Source organism: Lutra lutra, chromosome 7 (genome assembly GCF_902655055.1).
Source record: "Lutra lutra chromosome 7, mLutLut1.2, whole genome shotgun sequence".
Classification (NCBI taxonomy): domain Eukaryota; kingdom Metazoa; phylum Chordata; class Mammalia; order Carnivora; family Mustelidae; genus Lutra; species Lutra lutra.
In genome coordinates, this window is record NC_062284.1 from 8,057,813 (window position 1) to 8,079,526 (window position 21,714).

At 39.7% G+C, this 21,714-nt stretch overlaps 1 long non-coding RNA gene across 1 annotated transcript in view; it reads left to right on the plus strand.

Moving 5' to 3' along the window:
* Window positions 1-11,535: 11,535 nt before the first annotated feature.
* LOC125104184 (uncharacterized) overlaps window positions 11,536-21,714 on the plus strand; it is a 51,695-nt gene continuing 41,516 nt past the window's right edge. Inside the window, exon 1 of the long non-coding RNA XR_007128605.1 lies at window positions 11,536-11,587. This is a non-coding gene — a long non-coding RNA (uncharacterized LOC125104184). The remainder of the gene's footprint in view (window positions 11,588-21,714) is intronic.

The following is a 21,714-nucleotide window of genomic DNA, read 5'->3' on the forward strand; positions in this document are numbered from 1 at the left end:
AAACAATCTTTCACCAGCTCTCTGGGTATCCCTCAGCCCAAACTGATACATAGAAATTAACCATCCCAAATGCCCCTAGTGAGTTTTTCATTTCAGTTTTAAAATCTTCAGCTCTAGGATTCCTGTTTGGTTTCTTTTTATAATTCCTATCCCTTTATTGATATTTTCTATTTGTTTACACATGATCCTCTGGTTTTCTTGACCTCTTTGTCCATGATTTCCTTAAGCAATTTGAGCATATTTGAGGCAGTTGATCTAAAATCTTCCTCTAACAAGTCAAATGGCTGTGCTTTCTCAGGGGCATTTTTTATAAAATTCTTCTGTGAAGAGACATACGTTCTTGTTTCTTTGTGTGCTGTATACATTTTTTAGTGAAAAAGTGAACATTTTAAATATTATAATGTGGTATAGCCCTGGTAAGGAGATTCTCTCATCTGCCTCTGGTTCATTTTCATCACTTGCTGTAGACTCTAGCTGCTTTTCTAGGGACTTTGCAGACTCATTTTTTTTTTTATTAAATTTTTTTATTTTTTTTCAGCATAACAGTATTCATTATTTTTGCACCACACCCAGTGCTCCATGCAATCCGTGCCCTCTACAATACCCACCACCTGTGCCCCCAACCTCCCACCCCCCACCCCTTCAAAATTCTCAGATCGTTTTTCAGAGTCCATAGTCTCTCATGGTTCACCTCCCCTTCCAATTGCCCTCAACTCCCTTCTCCTCTCCATCTCCCCTTGTCCTCCATGCTATTTGTTATGCTCCACAAATAAGTGAAACCATATGATACTTGACTCTCTCTGCTTGACTTATTTCACTCAGCATAATCTCTTCTAGTCCCCTCCATGTTGCTACAAAACTTGGGGATTCATCCTTTCTTTTTTTTTTTTTTTTTTTTTACAGCTTTATAAACATATATTTTTATCCCCAGGGGTACAGGTCTGGACTTTGCAGACTCATTTTATAAAGTATATTTTCTTTATCATGTACGGTCTCTGAAGTCTCTGTTAAAGGAACAGCTAATATTCAGCCAGTTTTTGACAGATATGTTCTTAAATGCCAAGCTCTTGCCCCCATTAAAAGGGGCAAAAAAAAAAAAAAGAATGGGAAAACAAAGAAGAAACATGGATGATAATGATGATGATGGTAACAGTAACAATGATAACAAATTTATTCTAGTCTTTTCACTTTGCTATATGCTGGGGACCTCCTCCAACACTTAGCCTGACCATTTACAGCTCTGCCTTGGCCTTCACGTCCTGCTTGCTCTGAATTTTGAGATCGGCCAGAGGTGAGAGCTGATGGTTCTCTCAAGTCTTTCTGCAGCATGGATCCTGCCCTGTCCCTATGCCTAGCCCTCTCAATTCCCCAGTAAACACATGTGCTTGCTTTTTATTGACCTGATTTGTGAAAGAATCTTCTTCCAAGCTTTTGTTCCCAGAGTCCCTGTTGCCCTATCGGATGCCTCAACCATAATCTTTGACCTGAGGGACTATAGGGTGTTTGTTTGCTTTATGATGTTTTTGAGGAATTCCTGGTGCTTTTCCACTCCAAGTGAGTTCCTAGAGAGGAGAAACAAAGACTAAAGGCTTGTGTTGGCCCTTTAAGCAGCCCCAAGGTAGATGAGAACAGACAAATACAATCCTTTGCCAACAAGGTCTGTTCTGCTCCCCCCAGAATCAGGGACTCGGGCCCCACACTGAGAAAATGAGCGACTGTCTTTAGGACTACCATCAAGCTGTGGCGTGCATAAAGCAAAGGCAAGTAAATATGCAACATAGCTTCCCACCACTTGGTTGCTGTAAACTTCTTTAAACTTTTTTTCCCCAGATGTCTGATAAAGTTGATTCTGACAATTCTGGTTGAATTTTCTGTTTCTGTTGGGAAAATGGGCTGTTGGAGTTGCCTACTCCCCCATGTTTGCTGACCTCATCTCTGTTTTTACATATTTGTTTGTTTCTTTTTTTCTACAGTGTGACTGTAGACACCAAGAAAGAAACAGACAAAATAGGGGAGGAAACCTTTGCTCCATTTCTGTTCTACTCCTAGAATTGACTTTGAAATATAAGTCAACATGAACTTCCACCAACTCAGTGGTCAGTCGGGTGGAGGTGTCTGAAGGGAGTTGTGACCATGTTGTCTTGAGTGTCTCCAGCTCCTGAGGGAGATCTCCAGTCCAATTTAAATAATTCTACATTTTCACAGTGTGTGGATCTTAGTAACAGAAAAGGAGACTAAACAATAATTTGACCCTGAAATGTGGCAATGTGCCCAATTAATTTTTTTGTCTGTATTTTAGCGTGTGTTCATTATTTATTCATTCAACGAATATATAATAAGCTCCTAAAACATATATTGCAAGGTTCAAGTATATATCAATTTATACTCATTGCTATAGATCTATGAAGAAGAAATTCCTGACCTCATGAAGGTCAGGGTCAGAGTTTTTCTGGTGAATACCCAAATACACAATAAACAAAATAAATGTATGTATTATGTGGTATATTTACAAAAAAATAGTAGAGTAGGCTGAGGAGAGTTGGGTAGCACTTCCAATGACAAAGGGTGATAATTTAAGAAAATGGTCAGGGTCAGCCTAATTGAGAAGGTGACATTTGAGGCTGTGTTGAAAAGGGTGAGAGAAGAAGTAAGACTGGCTCAGGAAGAGGGCTCAGTGCAAAGGGCCCAATGTAGAAGTGAACATGGCATATTTGAGCCATAATGAAGGGTCCAGTGTGGAATGAGTAATGGGAAATGGGTCAGAGATGTTCATAAAAGTCAGCTCCTGTAGGATATTATGGACCATTTTAAGGATTTTGGCTCTTGCTCTGAGAGGTATAGGAAACCATCTGAATATTTTTAGGAAGGAAGTGACATGATCTGATGTAGATTTTAAAATAATCCTTCCAGTGTTACGTTGACAATAAACTCTAAGGTAACAGGTATAAAGGTATTTTCTTTATCTCTTTCCAGCTGGGTTAACCCTGTTTCCTTGTCCTGCTGCACCTATCTGGGGTTTCCAAGAAGAATTATACACAATGATATGACACACTTACATTTTGTAACCACGTCCTCTAAAGCTTATTAATGAGATCTATTGGTCTTTGTCTCAAGACAGTGAACATCAACATCATTTCATGGTCTATTGCTTCCCAATCCAGTATGGGCAAGATGCAATGCCCTTTGCCTTGAGTCTGTGAGAGTCACAGTGTCTCTGCACTTGGGTACCACTTTTTATTACTAGTTATGATTACCTGGGTTGCAAGCAACTTAGTACAAATAAAAGATTTATTTTTTAAAGGTTCTCATCATATTTCAAGAAACCCAAGGGCAAAAAAGAAGACACGCCTCAGGAAGTGCTGGAGTCAAGATTTGGCTAGCCATTGGGAAGCAGGTTATGCTCAGGAAAGTGAAGAGTTGGGCCAGCTTAGGTCAAATTATCAGTATGAAGTCCAGTTGGACAGTCTTGTACAAAGGTAGCCATAGGAGGCCCCCTTGTAGAAGGAGGTGGGGTACTTTTTTTTTTAAAGATCTTTCAAGAATTGTGTTGTTTCCCTTGTAGTATAGATTATATTATATGTAGTATATTGTAGAGCAACTTATTTAAGTTATTTAAGTTATTTAATATAAGATATTAAGTTATTTAAGTTATTTAACATAAGTTATTAAGTTATTTAACATATTTTTTTTCTGATTGTACCTCAGTAAAAGCCTAGTAGATTAGCTCAAGAAAACTATTAGCCCCTAGTCATATGTGGCTATTGAACACTTTAAATGAAACTGGTCCAAAGTAAGATGTACAGCAAGCACAAAATGCATATTTGATTTTGAAGGCCAATTGCTCAAACATAATGTAAACCATCTCATTAATATTTATCAATGACATGTTGATATATTGCATAAAATAAAATATATTGCTGAAATTCATTGTATCTATTTATTTTTATTTTCTTCACTAAGGCTACTTGAAAATTTTAGGCTACCTATTTAGCTCACATTGTATTTCTTTAAATTTTTTTCTCAGTCTAATTGTTTTCTTAATTAAGTCATAACTGACATGTAACATTATATTAGTTTCAGGTGTGCAATGTAACAATTTGATATTTGTGGGGCACCTGAATGGCTCAGTCATTAAGCGTCTGCCTTGGGCTCAGGTCATGATCCTGGGGTCCTGGTATCAAGCCCTGCATCAGGCTTCCTGCTCAGTGAGAAGCCTGATTCTCCCTCTCCCGCTTCCCCTATTTGTGTTCCCTCTCTCACTGTGTCTCTCTCTGTCAAATAAATAAATAGCATCTTTAAAAATTTTTTGATATTTGTATATATTGAAGAATGATCACCACAGTAAGTCTAGCTAACATCAGTAAGCGGGTACGGTTAACAATTTTCTTTTCCTTGTGATGAGAACTTGTGAAAGTCTACTCTCAGAAATTTTATTTTTTAAAAGCATTTTATTTATTTATTTGAGAGAGAGAGAGAGAAAGAGAACACATATGAGCAGGGGGAGGGGTGCAGGGAGAGGGATAAGCAGGCTCCCTACCGAGCAGGGAACCTGATGCAGAGCTTGATCATGACCTGAGCTGAAGACAGACGTTTTACCAACAGAGCCACCCAGGTGTCCCTCTTAGAAACTTTCTAATGTGCAGTACATTATTATTCACTAAGTCACCATGCTATACATTACTTCCTGTGACTTACTTATATTATAACTGGAAGCTTGTACCTTTTGATTCCCTTCACCCATTTCATCCACCTCCTAATCCCCACCCCTGGCAACCACCAATCTGTTCTCTGTATCTAGTCTATCTTATTCTCTTTCTTTTTTTTAGATTCCACACATTAATGAAGTCCCATAGCATTTGCTTTTCTCTCTCTGACTTATCCTACTTAGCATAATGTCCTCAAGATCCCTCCATGTTGTCACAAATAGCAAGATTTCCTTTTTTATGGCTGAATAATATTCCTCTGTGTGCATGCATGCATGTGTGTGTGTGTGTGTACATGCCACATTGTCTTTTTTATATAATCATTTTTATTAATATATAATGTATTATTAGCTCCAGGGGTACAGGTCTGTGAATCATCAGGCTTACACATATCACAGCACTCTCCATAGCACATACCATCCCTAATGTCCATAACCCAACCACCCTCTCCCTACCCCCCACCACCCCAGCAACCCTGTTTGTTTTAAGAGATTGAGTCTCATATGGTTTGTCTCCCTCCCTATCCCATCTTTTTTTTTCCTTCCCTATCCCCCAAACTCCCTGCCCTGTCTCTCAAATTCCTCATATCAGAGAGATCATATGATAATTTTTGTTCTCTGATTGACTTACTTCGCTCAGCATAATACTCTCTAGTTCCATTCACGTAATTGCAAATGGCAAGGTTTCATTTCTTTTTATGGCTGCATAGTATTCCTATATATATATAAATTCATATATATATATATATATATTTATTTATATATACCACTTCTTCTTTATTCTTTATCCATTCATCTGTTGATGGACATCTACGTTCTTTCCATAGTTTAGATATTGTGGACATGGCTATAAACATTCGGGTGCACACCCTCCTTCGGATCCCTACATTTGTATCTTTAGTGTGAATACCCAGTAGTGTGATTGCTGGGTCATAGGGTAGCTCTATTTTCAACTTTTTGAGGAACCTCCATGCTATTTTCTAGAGTGGCTGCACCAGCTTGCATTCCCACCAACAGTGTACAAGGGTTCCCTTTCTCTGCATCCTCTTCAGCATCTGTCATTTCCTAACTTGTTGATTTTAGCCATTCTGACTGGTGTGAGGTTATATCTCATTGTGGTTTTGATTCATATTTCCCTGATGCTGAGAGATGTGGAGAACTTTTTCATGTGTCTGTTGGCCGTCTGGATGTCTTCCTTGGAGAAATGTCTGTTCATGTCTTCTGCTCATTTCTTGATTGGATTTTTTGTTATTTGGGTGTTGAGTTTAATAAGTTCTTTATAGATTTTAGATATTAGCCCTTTATCTAATATGTCATTTGCGAATATCTTCTCCCATTCTGTCAGTTGTCTTTGGTTTTGTTGACTGTTTCCTTTGCTGTGCAAAAGCTTTTGATCTTGAGGAAGTCCCAATAGTTCATTTATGCCCTTGCTTCCCTTGCCATCCCTTCCCTTTGGCAATGTTTCTAGGAAGAAGTTGCTGTGACTGAGGTCAAAGAGGTTGCTGCCAGTGTTCTCCTCAAGGATTTTGATGGATTCCTGTCTGAAATTGAGGTTGTTCATCCATTTTGAGTCTATTTTTGTGTGTGGTATAAGGAAATGGTCCAGTTTCATTCTTCTGCATGTGGCTGTCCAATTTTCCCAACACCATTTGTTGAAGAGACTGTCTTTTTTCCATTAGACGTTATTTCCTGCTTTGTTGAAGATGAGTTGACCATAGAGTTGAAGGTCCATTTCTGGGATCTCTATTCTGTTCCATTGATCTACATGTCTGTTTTTGTGACACTACCATACTGTCTTGATGATGACAGCTTTGTAATAGAGCTTGAAGTCTGGCATTGTGATGCCACCAACTTTAGCTTTCTTATTCAACTTTCCTCTGACTATTCAAGGTCTTTTCTGGTTCCATATAAATTTTAGGATTATTTGTTCCATTTCTTTGAAAAAAATTGATGGTATTTTGATAGGGATTGCATTAAACATGTAGATTGCTTTAGGTAGCATAGACATTTTCACAATATTTGTTCTTCCAATCCATGAGCATGGAACATTTTTCCATTTCTTTGTGTCTTCCTCAATTTCTTTCATGAGTACTTTATAGTTTTCTGAATATAGATTCTTTGCCTCTTTGGTTAGGTTTATTCCTAGGTATCTTATGGTTTCGGGTGCAATTGTAAATGGGATTGACTCTTTCTCTTTATTCTGTCTTGCTGTTGGTGTACAGAAATGCAACTGATTTCTGTGCATTGATTTTATATCCTGACATTTTACTGAATTCCTGTACAAGTTCTAGCAGTTTTGGAGTGGAGCCTTTTGGGTTTTCCACATTAAGTAGCATATCATCTGCAGAGTGTGAGAGTTTGACTTCTTTTTTGCTGATTTGGATGCCTTTAATTTCTTTCTGTTGTCTGATTGCCGAGGCTAGGACTTCTAGTACTATGTTGAATAGCAGTGGTGATAATGGACATCCCTGCCATGTTCCTGACCTTAGGGGAAAAGCTTTCAGTTTTTCCCCATTGAGGATGATATTCGCTGTGAGTTTTTCATAGATGGCCTTGATAATATTGAGGTATGTGCCCTCTATGCCTATGCTGTGAAAACTTTTGATCAAGAAAGGGTGTTGTACTTTGTCACATGCCTTTTCAGCATCTATGGAGAGTATCATATGGTTCTTGTTCTTTCTTTTATTAATGTGTTGTATCACATTGATTGATTTGCGGATGTTGAACCAACCTTGCAGCCCTGGAATAAATCCCACTTGGTCGTGGTGAATAATTCTTTTAATGTACTGTTGGATCTTATTGACTAGTATTTTGGTGAGAATTTTTGCATCTGTGTTCATCAAGGATATTGGTCTGTAATTCTTTTTGGTGGGGTCTTTGTCTGGTTTTGGGATCAAGGTAATGCTGGCTTCATAAAATGAGTTTGGACATTTTCCTTCCTTTTCCATTTTTTGGGAAGAGTTTCAGGAGAATAGGTATCAATTCATCATTAACTGTTTGGTAGAATTCCCCTGGGAAGCCATGTGGCCCTGGGCTCTTGTTGGGGGATTTTTTATGACTGCTTCAATCTCTTTACTGGTTATGGGTTCAGGTTTTCCATTTCTTCCTGGTTGAATTTTGTTAGTTTATATGTCTCTAGGAATGCATCCATTTCTTCCAGATTGTCAAATTTGCTGGCATATAGTTGCTCATAATATGTTCTTATACTTGTGGGTATTTCCTTGGTGTTGGTTGTGATCTCTCCTCTTTCATAAATGATTTTATTTATTTGGGTCCTTTTTCTTTTCTTTTTGATAAGTCTAGCCAGGGCATTATCAATCTTTTTTTTTTTTAAAAGATTTTATTTATCCATTTGACAGAGAGAAATCACAAGCAGACGGAGAGGCAGGCAGAGAGAGAGAGGGGGAAGCAGGATCTCCGCCGAGCAGAGAACCCGATGCGGGACTCGATCCCAGGACCCCGAGACCACGACCCGAGCCGAAGGCAGTGGCCCAACCCACTGAGCCACCCAGGCGCCCCGGGCATTATCAATCTTATTAATTCTTTCAAAGAACCAGCTCCTAGTTTCATTGATTTGTTCTCCTGTTCTTTTGGTTTCTATTTCATTGATTTCTGCTCTGATCTTTATGATTTCTCTTCTCCAGCTGGGCTTGGGCTTTCTTTGCTGTTCTTTCTCCAGCCACTTTAGGTGTAGGGTTAGGTGGTGTACTTGAGACCTTTCTTGTTTCTTGAGAAAGGCTTGTATCACTATATACTTTCCTCTGAGGACTGCTTTTGCTGTGTCCCACAGATTTTGAGCACTTGTGTGTTGATGTTCATTTGTTTCCATGAATTTTTTCAATTCTTCTTTAATTCCCTGGTTGACCCATTCATTCTTTAGAAGGATGCTGTTTAGTCTCCATGTATTTGGGTTCTTTCCAAATTTCCTCTTGTTATTGAGTTCTAGCTTTAGAGCATTGTGGTCTGAAAATATGCAGGGAATGACCCCAATCTTTTGATACCGGTTGAGACTTGATTTAGGACCAAGAATGTGATCTATTCTGGAGAATGTTCCATGTGCACTAGAGAAGAATGTGTATTCTGTTGCTTTGGGATGGAATGTTCTGAATATATCTGTGATGTCCATCTGGTCCAGTGTGTCATTTAAAGCCTTGATTTCCTTGTTGATCTTTTGCTTGGATGATCTGTTCATTTCAGTGGGGGAGGGTGTTAAACTCCCCTATTATTAACATATTATTGTTGCTGCATTTCTTTGATTTTGTTATTAATTGTTTTATATAATTGGCTGCTCCCATGTTAGGGGCATAGATATTTAAAATTGTTAGAACTTCTTGTTGGACAGACCCTTTAAGTATGATATAGTGTCCCTCCTTAACTCTTACTATAGTCTTTGGCTTTAAATCTAATTGATCTGATATAAGGATTGCCACCCCACCTTTCTTTCGATGCCCATTAGCATGGTAAATTATTTTCCACCCCCTCATTTTAAATCTGGAGGTGTCTTTCAGTCTAAAATTAGTTTCTTGTAGACAGCATATTGATGGGTCTTGTTTTTTTATCCATTCTGATACCCTGTGTCTTTTGATTGGGGCATTTAGCCCATTTACATTCAGGGTAACTATTAAAAGATATGAATTTAGTGCCATTGTATTGCCCGTAAGGTAACTGTTAACTGTATATTGTCTCTCTTCCTTTCTGGTCTATGACTCTCTTTGCTTAGAGGACCCCTTTTAATATTTCCTGTAGGGCGGGTTTGGTGTCTACAAATTGTTTTAGTTTTTGTTTGTCCTGGAAGCTTTTAATCTCTCCTTCTATTTTCAATGATAGCCTAGCTGGATATAGTATTCTTGGCTGCATGTTTTTCTCGTTTAGTGCTCTGAATATTTCATGCCGGCTCTTTCTGGCCTGCCAGGTCTCTGTGGATAAGTCTGCTGCCAATCTAATATTTTTACCATTGTGCATTACAGACTTCTTGTCCTGAGCTGCTTTCAGGATTTTCTCTGTCACTAAGGCTTGTAAGTTTTACAATTAGATGACAGGGTGTGGTCCTATTTTTATTGATTTTGATGGGGGTTCTCTGTGCCTTCTGGATTTTGATGCTTGTTCCCTTTGCCATATTAGAGAAATTCTCTACTATAATTCACTCCAATATGCCTTCTGCCCCCCCTCTCTCTTTCTTCTTCTTCTGGAATCCCAATTATTCTAATATTGTTTCATCTTATGGCATCACTTATCTCTTGAATTCTCCCCTCATGGTCCAGTAGTTGTTTGTCTCTCTTTTACTCAGCTTCTTTATTCTCTGTCATTTGTCTTCTATATCACTAAGTCCCTCTTCTGCCTCATTTATCCTAACAGTAAGAGCCTCCATATTTAATTTCACCTTATTAATAGCTTTTTTAATTTCAGCTTCATTAGATTTTAGTTCTTTTATTTCTCCAGAAAGGGCTTTTATTTCTCCAGACAGCATTTATCTAATGTCCTCCATGCCTTTTTTGAACCCAGCTAGCACCTTGAGAGTTGTCATTCTGAACTTTAGATCTGACCTATTCCCAATGTCCATATCGATTAGGTCCCTAGCCTTTGGTACTGCATCTTGTTCTTTTGCAGTGAGTTTTTCCACCTTGTCACTTTATCCTGTTAAGAATATATGACTGAGAGAATAAAATACTAAAAAGGTGGCAAAGACCCCAGAAAAATGAACACTAACCCAATCAGAAGAGACCCCAAATCAGGGGAGAAGAAAGGGAGAAAAAGAAATTAAAAAAAAATTATACATATATATATTAGACTGATAAAAAAAATATATATATATATTAGGCTGAATATATATTATTATTCACCTAATATATATATTAGGTGAATATATATTAGACAGAATGACCCACTGGATTTTGGGTGTATTTTGGTCTCTTAGAAGAAACTACCTCTCAAAATTTTAAAGAAGGAAAAACTCATATATATTCAAAAACAAGGGTAAACACGATGAAGGGATGGAATATGACTGTAAAGATGAAAATTTGAAATAAATTCTAAAAAAGAAATTGATAAAATAACTTGGTTGGAAAAGAAAGAAATAGAAAGTGGAGAGAATTTGCTCAGGCTGGAGATTAGAACAAAGCCCTGTGCTAGATTTAGGGTATATTTTGATCTATTAGAAGAAATTATATCCCAAAAATTTTTAGAAGAAAAAAACCCTATATGTATGCAAAAATAAAGTTAGATACAATGAAGGATAAAATATGACTATAATAATGAAGGTTTCAAAAGATTTTTTAAAGAAAGGTATTGTTAAGATAAACTAGTTAAAAAACATTAAAAGAGGAAAGAGAAAAAGTTAAAAAAAAAACTAGGGTAAGAAAAAAATAGAATTAAAAAAAATTAACTTTGCAAAATTAAAGAATCATGGGGAGAAAGTCATGAATTCCATGCTTTGCTTTCCCCCCCTCTGGAATTCCGCTGTTCTCCTTGATCAGTAAGCTTGGTCTTGGCTGGATTTCTTGGTGATCTTCTGCGGGAGGGGCCTGTTGCCGTGATTCTCAATTGTCTTTGCATGAGGGGCAATTGCACCGCCCTTGCCAGGGGTTGGGCTAAGTCATCTGTTCTGTTCGCTCTCAGAGCTTTTGTTCCCTGAGCGCTTTCTGTAGAGCTCGGAGGACGGGAATGAAGATGGCGGCCGCCCAATCTCTGGTCTGGAGTTGCTGAGAGCTCGGGCCGCTCCTCAGTGCGCCCTCGGAGAAAAGCACTCAATCCCTCCCGTCTCCCTACTCTCTGGCCGTGCTCCGAGTTCACCCAGCCTGTGACCAAGTGTTTCTGTCTCTGGCGCACGGCCCATTCGGAGTTTCCAAACTTAGCAGATTCCTGCAGCCCTGCTCCTCCCAGAGGACGGTAAGTCTCCCTGGACCTGCCACTTTTGGGGTCCCTCCTCAAAGAGCAGTGACCCGACTGTGCCTTGGATCACAATTTAAGGTGACCCTGAGGTGAAAGCTCCCTCCTCAGCTCTGTCTCTGTAGTCGGCTTCCCTGCTCTGATATCTGGCAGCACTGCCACACTCAGACACCCCTGATCCTTCTGTGACCTCAAGGGACCCGAGACAACACTGTGTCCACGAGGCTCCACCCTCAGTTAGCCTCTGGAGCACGTCCCTTCAGACTTTTAAAAGTTTGGATTTTGTGCTCCGTTGCTCCTCCGCTTGCCAGGAGCCGGCTCCCCCCACCCCCACCCTGCCCCGTCGTCTATCTTCCCGTGGCTTTTGATTCACTTCTCTGCAGGTCCTACCTTCCAGAAACTGGTTGATTTTCTGTTCCTAGAATTGCTGCTCTTTTTCTCTTTGATCTCCTGTTGAGTTTGTAGGTGTTCGGAATGATTTGATAACTATTTACCTGAACTTCTGGGACCTGATGCTGTTTCAGTCAGCTACTCCTCCGCCATCTTGCTCTAAACACCACATTTTCTTTACCCATTCGTCTATCAACAGACACTTTGTTTTTTTCCTATCTTGGCTATTGTAAATAAGGCTGTAATGAACGTGGGGGTGCACATATCTTTCTGAATTAGTGTTTCTGTTTTCTTTGGGTAAATACCTAAAAGTGGAATTGCTGGATCTTAAAGTAATTTTATTTTTAATTTTTTGAGGAAACAGCATCCATTTTCCATAGTGACTGCACCAATTTACATTCCCAACAGCAGTGCACAAGGGGTCCCTTTTCTTCACGTGCTTGCCAACGCTTGTTATTTCTGGTCTTTATGTTAATAGCTATTCTAACATGTGTGGGGTAATATCCCATTGTGGTGATGATTTGCATTTCCTTCATAATTAGTGATGTTGAGCACTTTTCATTTATGTGTTGGTCATCTTAGCTCACATTCTATTTCTATGGGACATTGCTCAACTGGATTGTCAATGTCAATGTACAAAATAGTACATTTTGACACTGAATGAACAGCACACAAAACATGTGCCAATATTTCTGGAAGTAGACACAGCATAGCAAACACTATCAGTGCACCTCCAAGCTCCTCTTGGATTTCCTTTGTCATATCTGTGCATGTATCTCCACCTTCTATATTCTTTGCTTCTAATGGCCACTACCTCATTCTATAAATTCCTTTTGGCTACCAAAGCCACCTCCCTCTGCATGCCCAGGGGCTTCCATGCCTCTTGAACAGTTTACAGCCAAATGGTTGACTGTTCCATGATTAAGAAAACCCAGCCCCTGTGCCTTGAGTTTTGACAAACTGTGAAGTGTGAACTCCATTCCAGAGAGTACTGCAAGATCAACCTGAAATCACACACTTTATAAACTCCTCCATTCCCTGTCCTTCCTCCACAATCTTTTCCCAGTATATCTTGGGCACACTACCTTAAAAAAATCACTGCCTTGTGAATCCTCATCTCAGACTCTGCTTCTGGGGAGCCCAACCAAAGACAGGCAGTGATTTCCTTTAAGTAGCAGTTGGGTCAATTTGAGTAATAAGGCTATGATTTCTAGTAAGCCAAATTCTCTCCTATGCTTCAGATATTTTGCTTAGAGTCATGGAAGGTACAGAAATCTACAACAGCAGGGTCTTAATCTATATTTCTGTTTTTAATTGAGAGACAAGTATTGTGTAGGATGATGTCAAATTACGAGAAGTCTTTTGTGTTCGGCTACAGGGAAAAGTAATTTTCTCCCAAAGAAGACCAACTTGATTTGAAAAATCATCTTCTGACTTAGAGAAAAATGTTTTTGGTTGTTCTTTCTCAAATGTCATGTGTACACATGTGCAGGGCATGTGTGGCACGTGATGGGACATCGCTGGCTAATTTTAAGTGTCCCCAGGACCTGCCAGGACTATTTGTCAGATGAAATACGAGTGAATTCCCAACTTCCACACTGGCCAAACAAAGCAAAGCAACAAAACAACAATAACAAATTAAATCAGAAGGATGTAACAAAATGTGCTAAAGTCGGTTCAATAAAAATTGAACATACTGAAAAAGAGTAGAATGTTAGTAAAGAAACTGAGAAGAAAATATACAATAAATAAGGGGCACCTGGATGGCTCAGTCATTTGAATGTCAGACTATTGGTTTTGGCTCAGGTCATGATCTCATGTGTCCTGAGCTTAAACCCTGAGTCAGGCTCCGTGCTCAGTGGGGAGTCTGCTTAAGATACTCTCTCTCTCCCTCCCCTTCTGCCCTCCCCCTCCATCATTCACACACACACACACTTTCTCTCAAATAAATAAATTAATCAATAAATCTTTTATTTATTTTTTATTTTATTTTTTAAAGATTTTATTTATTTATTTAACAGATACATGGCAAGAGAAGGAATACAAGCAGGGGGAGTGGGAGAGGGAGAAGCAGGATTCTCACCAAGCAGAGAGCCTGATATGGAGCTCAATCCCACGACCCTGGGATCACAACCTGAGACAAAGGCAGATGCTTCGTGACTGAGTCACCCAGGTGCTCACAAATAAATAAATAAATATTTTTTAAAAAATACAGCAAATAATAACAATCCCTTTATTTGCCCATGTTAAGAACATAATGTGGTTTGAAATAAATATAGAAGTTTTTATTTGTTGTTATATCTGTTCTGTTGTCTTAGTACGAGGTAAGTAATGTATTCCTGTTTGGTATAAATGTATATTTTTCTATAAAAAAGATCTCTCTAGCCTATTAATACATCTCCTTTTTCCAACCTTCTCACTGACTAATCCCCCACTTTACAATTATGGTTACATCAGAGGATCACAGATGTTGGTTAAAAAATACACTGAGAGGCTAATGAGGCAAAATATCAGGAAATGTTTGGAAAGTTTCTTCCTTTAATACACAGAGCTGACACATAAAAATATAAGAGAACGTTGAATTTTTTCTGGCTTATAGAAAGCCCAAGGTGTTGTAGTGGGAATCAAAGAAGTAGGCAAATATGTTTGCTTGAAAATGAAAAAATCCTTTTTTTTAATAGCAAATATTTGCCATCAGTTGAGAGCAAATCAGTGTTACTCTTCTTGGAAGTAGTGTTGGTTACATTGAAAAACAAGACCCCATGACTCTGTCCTCTACCCTTCCTCATCTTGGCAGTAGCATCTCATAGGGAAGGAAGGTTTCTTTCTTTTTTTTTTTTTAAGATTTTATTTATTTATTTGACAGACAGAGATCACAAGTAGGCAGAGAGGGAAGAAGGAAAGCAGGCTTCCTGCTGAGCAGAGAGTCTGATGCCTGGCTCGATCCCAGGACCCTGGGATCATGACCTGAGCCAAAGGCAGAGGCTTTAACCCACTAAACCACCCAGGAGCCCCATGGGAAGGGAGGTTTCTAACCAGTGGCCATTTCTAACCTGGCTATGCCAGGCCCAGGGGGCGGGGTGGAGGCAAGCATAGTGAAAGAGATTGAGTACACTGGTACCTGGAAAAAATACACCCACCCAGTGAAGATGTTGGGAAGGTTTTTCCAAGGGGGAAAAATATATTTTTTTATGAGAAGGTAGGAAATTCGTCAATTTACCAAATATGGTTAATAATACCATTACACAAATGATTTAAAATAAGGGAAAAAATAAGAGGCTCAAAGCAGCTTCATTCATATTTGCAAAATACAAGGGATAGTTTTGCTGGGCTTACGGACAACAGCACTGCTCTCTCCATTCTTTTCTTGGGTATTTGCCATAATGGCAAGCTGACTTGGACTATTTTTTCAATATTTATTTGTTTGTTTGTTTTGAGAGTGCACATAATCAGGGGCAGGACAGAGGGAGAGGGAGAGAATCTTAAGCAGGTTCCCCAATGAGCACAGAGCCTGATGCTGGGCTCAATCTCACCACCAGCAGATCGTGACCTGAGCTGAAATCAAGAGTCAAAGGCTTAATGGACTGAACCAACAAGGCGCCCCAGACTTGGATTATTCTTATGTGCTTAATTAATATCAGTGGTCTTGTTAGTAATATAATCTCTATCCACACACAGACTTTTAAATACAGTGAAGGATGGGGGCACCTGGGTGGCTCAGTGGGTTAAGGCCTCTGCCTTTGGCTCGGGTCATGATCCCAGGGTCCTGGGATTGAGCTCCACATCGGGCTCTCTGCTCAACAGGGAGCCTGCTTCCTCCTCTCTCTCTCTGCCTGCCTCTCTGCCTACTTGTGATCTCTTTCTGTCAAGTGAATAAATAAAATCTTAAAAAAAAAAAGTTATAGGAGGGAGGAGTCAAGATGGCGGAGAAGTAGCAGGCTGAGACTACTTCGGGTAGCGGGAGATCAGCTAAATAGCTTATCTAAAGATTGCAAACACCTACAAATCCAATGGGAGAGAAGAGAAGAAGAGAAGAGAAGAGAAGAAGAACAGCAATTCCAGAAACAGAAAATCAACCACTTTCTGCAAGGTAGGACTGGCAGAGAAGTGAATCTAAAGCGACGGGAAGATAGACCGCGGGGGGAGGGGCCGGCTCCCGGCGAGCGGCGGAGCAATGGAGCAAAATCAGGACTTTTAAAAGTCTGTTCCGCTGAGGGACATCGCTCCAGAGGCTTAACTGGAAGCCCAGGCGGGGTCAGCGCGGCCTCAGGTCCCGCAGGGTCGCAGAAGGATCGGGGGTGTCTGAGTGTCGCAGAGCTTACCGGTATTAGAACGGGGAAGCCGGCTGCAGAGACAGAGCCGAGGAGTGACTCTCAGCTCGGTGTTGCCTTGAACCGGTCGCAGGCTCGGTCAGCTCGGAGCGCGGCCGGAGGCCAGGGTGGCGGGAGTCATTGGGCGCTGTTCGCTGAGGGCGCAGTGAGGAGTGGGGCCCCGGGCTCTCGGCTCCTCTGGGCCAGAGACCGGGAGGCCGCCATCTTCATTCCCGTCCTCCGGACTCTACGGAAAGCGCTCAGAGAACAAAAGCTCCCGAAAGCGAACCCGAGCGGATGACTCAGCGGGGCCCCGGGTAAGGGCGGTGCAACTCCGCCTGGGGCAAAGACGCTTGAGAATCACTACAACGGGCCCCTCCCCCAGAAGATCTATGGGAAACCCAGCCAGGACCAAGTTCACCTACCAAGGAGAGCGGCGGAATTCCAGAGGAGAAGAAAGCAAAGCACGGAACTCATGGCTTTCTCCCCATGATTTTTTAGCCTTGCAGTTAATTTAATTTTTTTTTCTTTTTCAATTTTTTTTTCTTTTTCTCTTCTTCTGCTGAATTTTTTTTAACTTTTACCGTTTTTTAAATAGCTTATCTAATATATATATTTTTTTCCTCTTTTTATATTTTTTCTTTATTGGCTTTCTTTTTTTTAATAGTTTCTTTTTTTTTTTCTTTCTTTCTTTCTGAACCCCTTTTTATCCCCTTTCTCCCCCCTCACAATTCGGGATCTCTTCTGATTTGGCTAAAGCATATTTTCCTGGGGTTGTTGCCACCCTTTTAGTATTTTACTTGCTCCTTCATAAACTCTTATCTGGACAAAATGACAAGGCGGAAAAATTCACAACAAAAAAAAGAACAAGAAGCAGTACCAAAGGCTAGGGACCTAATCAATACAGACATCGGTAATATGTCAGATATAGAGTTCAGAATGATGATTCTCAAGGTTCTAGCCGGGCTTGAAAAAGGCATGGAAGATATTAAAGCAACCCTCTCGGGAGATATAAAAGCCCTTTCTGGAGAAATAAAAGAACCAAAATCTAACCAAGTTGAAATCAAAAAAGCTATTAATGAGGTGCAATAAAAAATGGAGGCTCTCACTGCTAGGATAAATGAGGCAGAAGAAAGAATTAGCGATATAGAAGACCAAATGACAGAGAATAAAGAAGCTGAGCAAAAGAGGGACAAACAGCTACTGGACCACGAGGGGAGAATTCGAGAGATAAGTGACACCATAAGACGAAACAACATTAGAATAATTGGGATTCCAGAAGAAGAGGAAACAGAGAGGGGAGCAGAAGGTATATTGGAGAGAATTATTGGAGAGAATTTCCCCAATATGGCAAAGAGAACAAGCATCAAAATCCAGGAGGTTCAGAGAACCCCTCTCAAAATCAATAAGAATAGGTCCACACCCTGTCACCTAATAGTCAAATTGACAAGTCTTAGTGACAAAGAAAAGATCCTGAAAGCAGCCCGGGAAAAGAAGTCTGTAACGTACAATGGTAAAAATATTAGATTGGCAGCAGACTTATCCACAGAGACCTGGCAGGCCAGAAAGAGCTGGCATGATATATTCAGAGTACTAAATGAGAAAAACATGCAGCCAAGAATACTATATCCAGCTAGGCTATCATTGAAAATAGAAGGAGAGATTAAAAGCTTCCAGGACAAACAAAAACTGAAAGAATTTGCAAATACCAAACCAGCTCTACAGGAAATATTGAAAGGGGTCCTCTAAGCAAAGAGAGACCCTAAAAGTAGTAGATCAGAAAGAAACAGAGACAATATACAATAACAGTCACCTTACAGGCAATACAATGGCACTAAATTCATATCTCTCAATACTTACCCTGAATGTTAATGGGCTAAATGCCCCAATCAAAAGACACAGGGTATCAGAATGGATAAAAAAACAAAAACCATCTATATGTTGCCTACAAGAAACTCATCTTAAACCCGAAGACACCTCCAGGTTGAAAGTGAGGAGGTGGAAAAGAATTTACCATGCTAATGGACATCAGAAGAAAGCAGGAGTGGCAATCCTTATATCAGATCAATTAGATTTTAAGCCAAAGACTATAATAAGAGATGAGGAAGGACACTATATCATACTCAAAGGAACTGTCCAACAAGAAGATCTAACAATTTTAAATATCTATGCCCCTAACGTGGGAGCAGCCAACTATACAAACCAATTAATAACAAAATCAAAGAAACACATCGACAAGAATACAATAATAGTAGGGGATTTTAACACTCCCCTCACAGAAATGGACAGATCATCGAAGCAAAAGATCAACAAGGAAATCAAGGCCTTAAATGACACACTGGACCAGATGGACATCACAGATATATTCAGAACATTTCATCCCAAAGCAACAGAATACACATTCTTCTCTAGTGCACATGGAACGTTCTCCAGAATAGATCACATTCTTGGTCCTAAATCAAGTCTCAACCGGTATCAAAAGATTGGGATCATTCCCTGCATATTTTCAGACCACAATGCTCTAAAGCTAGAACTCAATCACAAGAGGAAATTTGGAAAGAACCCAAATACATGGAGACTAAACAGCATCCTTCTAAAGAATGAATGGGTCAACCAGGGAATTAAAGAAGAATTGAAAAAATTTATGGAAACAAATGATAATGAAAACACAACGGTTCAGAATCTGTGGGACACAACAACGGCAGTCCTGAGAGGAAAATATATAGCGGTACAAGCCTTTCTCAAGAAACAAGAAAGGTCTCAGGTACACAACCTAACCCTACACCTAAAGGAGCTGGAGAAAGAACAAGAAAGAAACCCTAAACCCAGCAGGAGAAGAGAAATCATAAAGATCAGAGCAGAAATCAATGAAATAGAAACCAAAAAAACAATAGAACAAATTAACGAAACTGGGAGCTGGTTCTTTGAAAGAATTAATAAGATTGATAAACCCCTGGCCAGACTTATCAAAAAGAAAAGAGAAAGGACCAAAATAAATAAAATCATGAATGAAAGAGGAGAGATCACAACGAACACCAAAGAAATACAGACAATTATAAGAACATACTATGAGCAACTCTACGCCAACAAATTTGACAATCTGGAAGAAATGGATGCATTCCTAGAGACATATAAACTACCACAACTGAACCAGGAAGAAATAGAAAGCCTGAACAGACCCATAACCAGTAAGGAGATTGAAAGAGTCATCCAAAATCTCCAAACAAACAAAAGCCCAGGGCCAGATGGCTATCCGGGGGAATTCTACCAAACATTTAAAGAAGAACTAATTCCTATTCTCCTGAAACTGTTCCAAAGAATAGAAATAGAAGGAAAACTTCCAAACTCATTTTATGAGGCCAGCATCACCTTGATCCCAAAACCAGACAAGGATCCCAACAAAAAAGAGAACTACAGACCAATATCCTTGATGAACACAGATGCAAAAATTCTCGCCAAAATACTAGCCAATAGGATTCAACAGTACATTAAAAGGATTATTCACCACGACCAAGTGGGATTTATTCCAGGGCTGCAAGGTTGGTTCAACATCCGCAAATCAATCAATGTGATACAACACATTAATAAAAGAAAGAACAAGAACCATATGATCCTCTCCATAGATGCTGAAAAAGCATTTGACAAAGTACAGCATCCCTTCCTGATCAAAACTCTTCAAAGTGTAGGGATAGACGGCACATACCTCAATATTATCAAAGCCATCTATGAAAAACCCACCGCAAATATCATTCTCAATGGAGAAAAACTGAAAGCTTTTCCGCTAAGGTCAGGAACACGGCAGGGATGTCCGTTATCACCACTGCTATTCAACATAGTATTAGAAGTCCTAGCCTCAGCAATCAGACAACAAAAGGAAATTAAAGGCATCCAAATCGGCAAAGAAGAAGTCAAACTATCACTCTTCGCAGATGATATGATACTCTATGTGGAAAACCCAAAAGACTCCACTCCAAAACTGCTAGAACTTGTACAGGAATTCAGTAAAGTGTCAGGATATAAAATCAATGCACAGAAATCAGTTGCATTTCTCTACACCAACAACAAGACAGAAGAAAGAGAAATTAAGGCGTCAATCCCATTTACAATTGCACCCAAAACTATAAGATACCTAGGAATAAACCTAACCAAAGAGACTAAGAATCTATACTCAGAAAACTATAAAGTACTCATGAAAGAAATTGAGGAAGACACAAAGAAATGGAAAAATGTTCCATGCTCCTGGATTGGAAGAATAAATATTGTGAAAATGTCTATGCTACCTAAAGCAATCTACACATTTAATGCAATTCCTATCAAAGTACCATCCATTTTTTTCAAAGAAATGGAACAAATAATCCTAAAATTTATATGGAACCAGAAAAGACCTCGAATAGCCAAAGGAATATTGAAAAAGAAAGCCAAAGTCGGTGGCATCACAATTCCGGACTTCAAGCTCTATTACAAAGCTGTCATCATCAAGACAGCATGGTACTGGCACAAAAACAGACACATAGATCAATGGAACAGAATAGAGAGCCCAGAAATGGACCCTCAACTCTATGGTCAACTCATCTTCGACAAAGCAGGAAAGAATGTCCAATGGAACAAAGACAGCCTCTTCAATAAATGGTGTTGGGAAAATTGGACAGCCACATGCAGAAAAATGAAATTGGATCATTTCCTTACACCACACACGAAAATAGACTCAAAATGGATGAAGGATCTCAATGTGAGAAAGGAATCCATCAAAATCCTCGAGGAGAACACAGGCAGCAACCTCTTCAACGTCAGCCGCAGCAACATCTTCCTAGGAACATCACCAAAGGCAAGGGAAGCAAGGGCAAAAATGAACTTTTGGGATTTCATCAAGATCAAAAGCTTTTGCACAGCAAAGGAAACAGTGAACAAAACCAAAAGACAACTGACAGAATGGGAGAAGATATTTGCAAATGACATATCAGATAAAGGGCTAGTGTCCAAAATCTATAAAGAACTTAGCAAACTCAACACCCAAAGAACAAATAATCCAATCAAGAAATGGGCAGAGGACATGAACAGACATTTCTGCAAAGAAGACATCCAGATGGCCAACAGACACATGAAAAAGTGCTCCATATCCCTCGGCATCAGGGAAATACAAATCAAAACCACCATGAGATATCACCTCACACCAGTCAGAATGGCTAAAATTAACAAGTCAGGAAATGACAGATGCTGGCGAGGATGCGGAGAAAGGGGAACCCTCCTACACTGTTGGTGGGAATGCAAGCTGGTGCAACCACTCTGGAAAACAGCATGGAGGTTCCTCAAAATGTTGAAAATAGAACTACCCTATGACCCAGCAATTGCACTGCTGGGTATTTACCCTAAAGATACAAACGTAGTGATCCGAAGGGGCACGTGCACCCGAATGTTTATAGCAGCAAT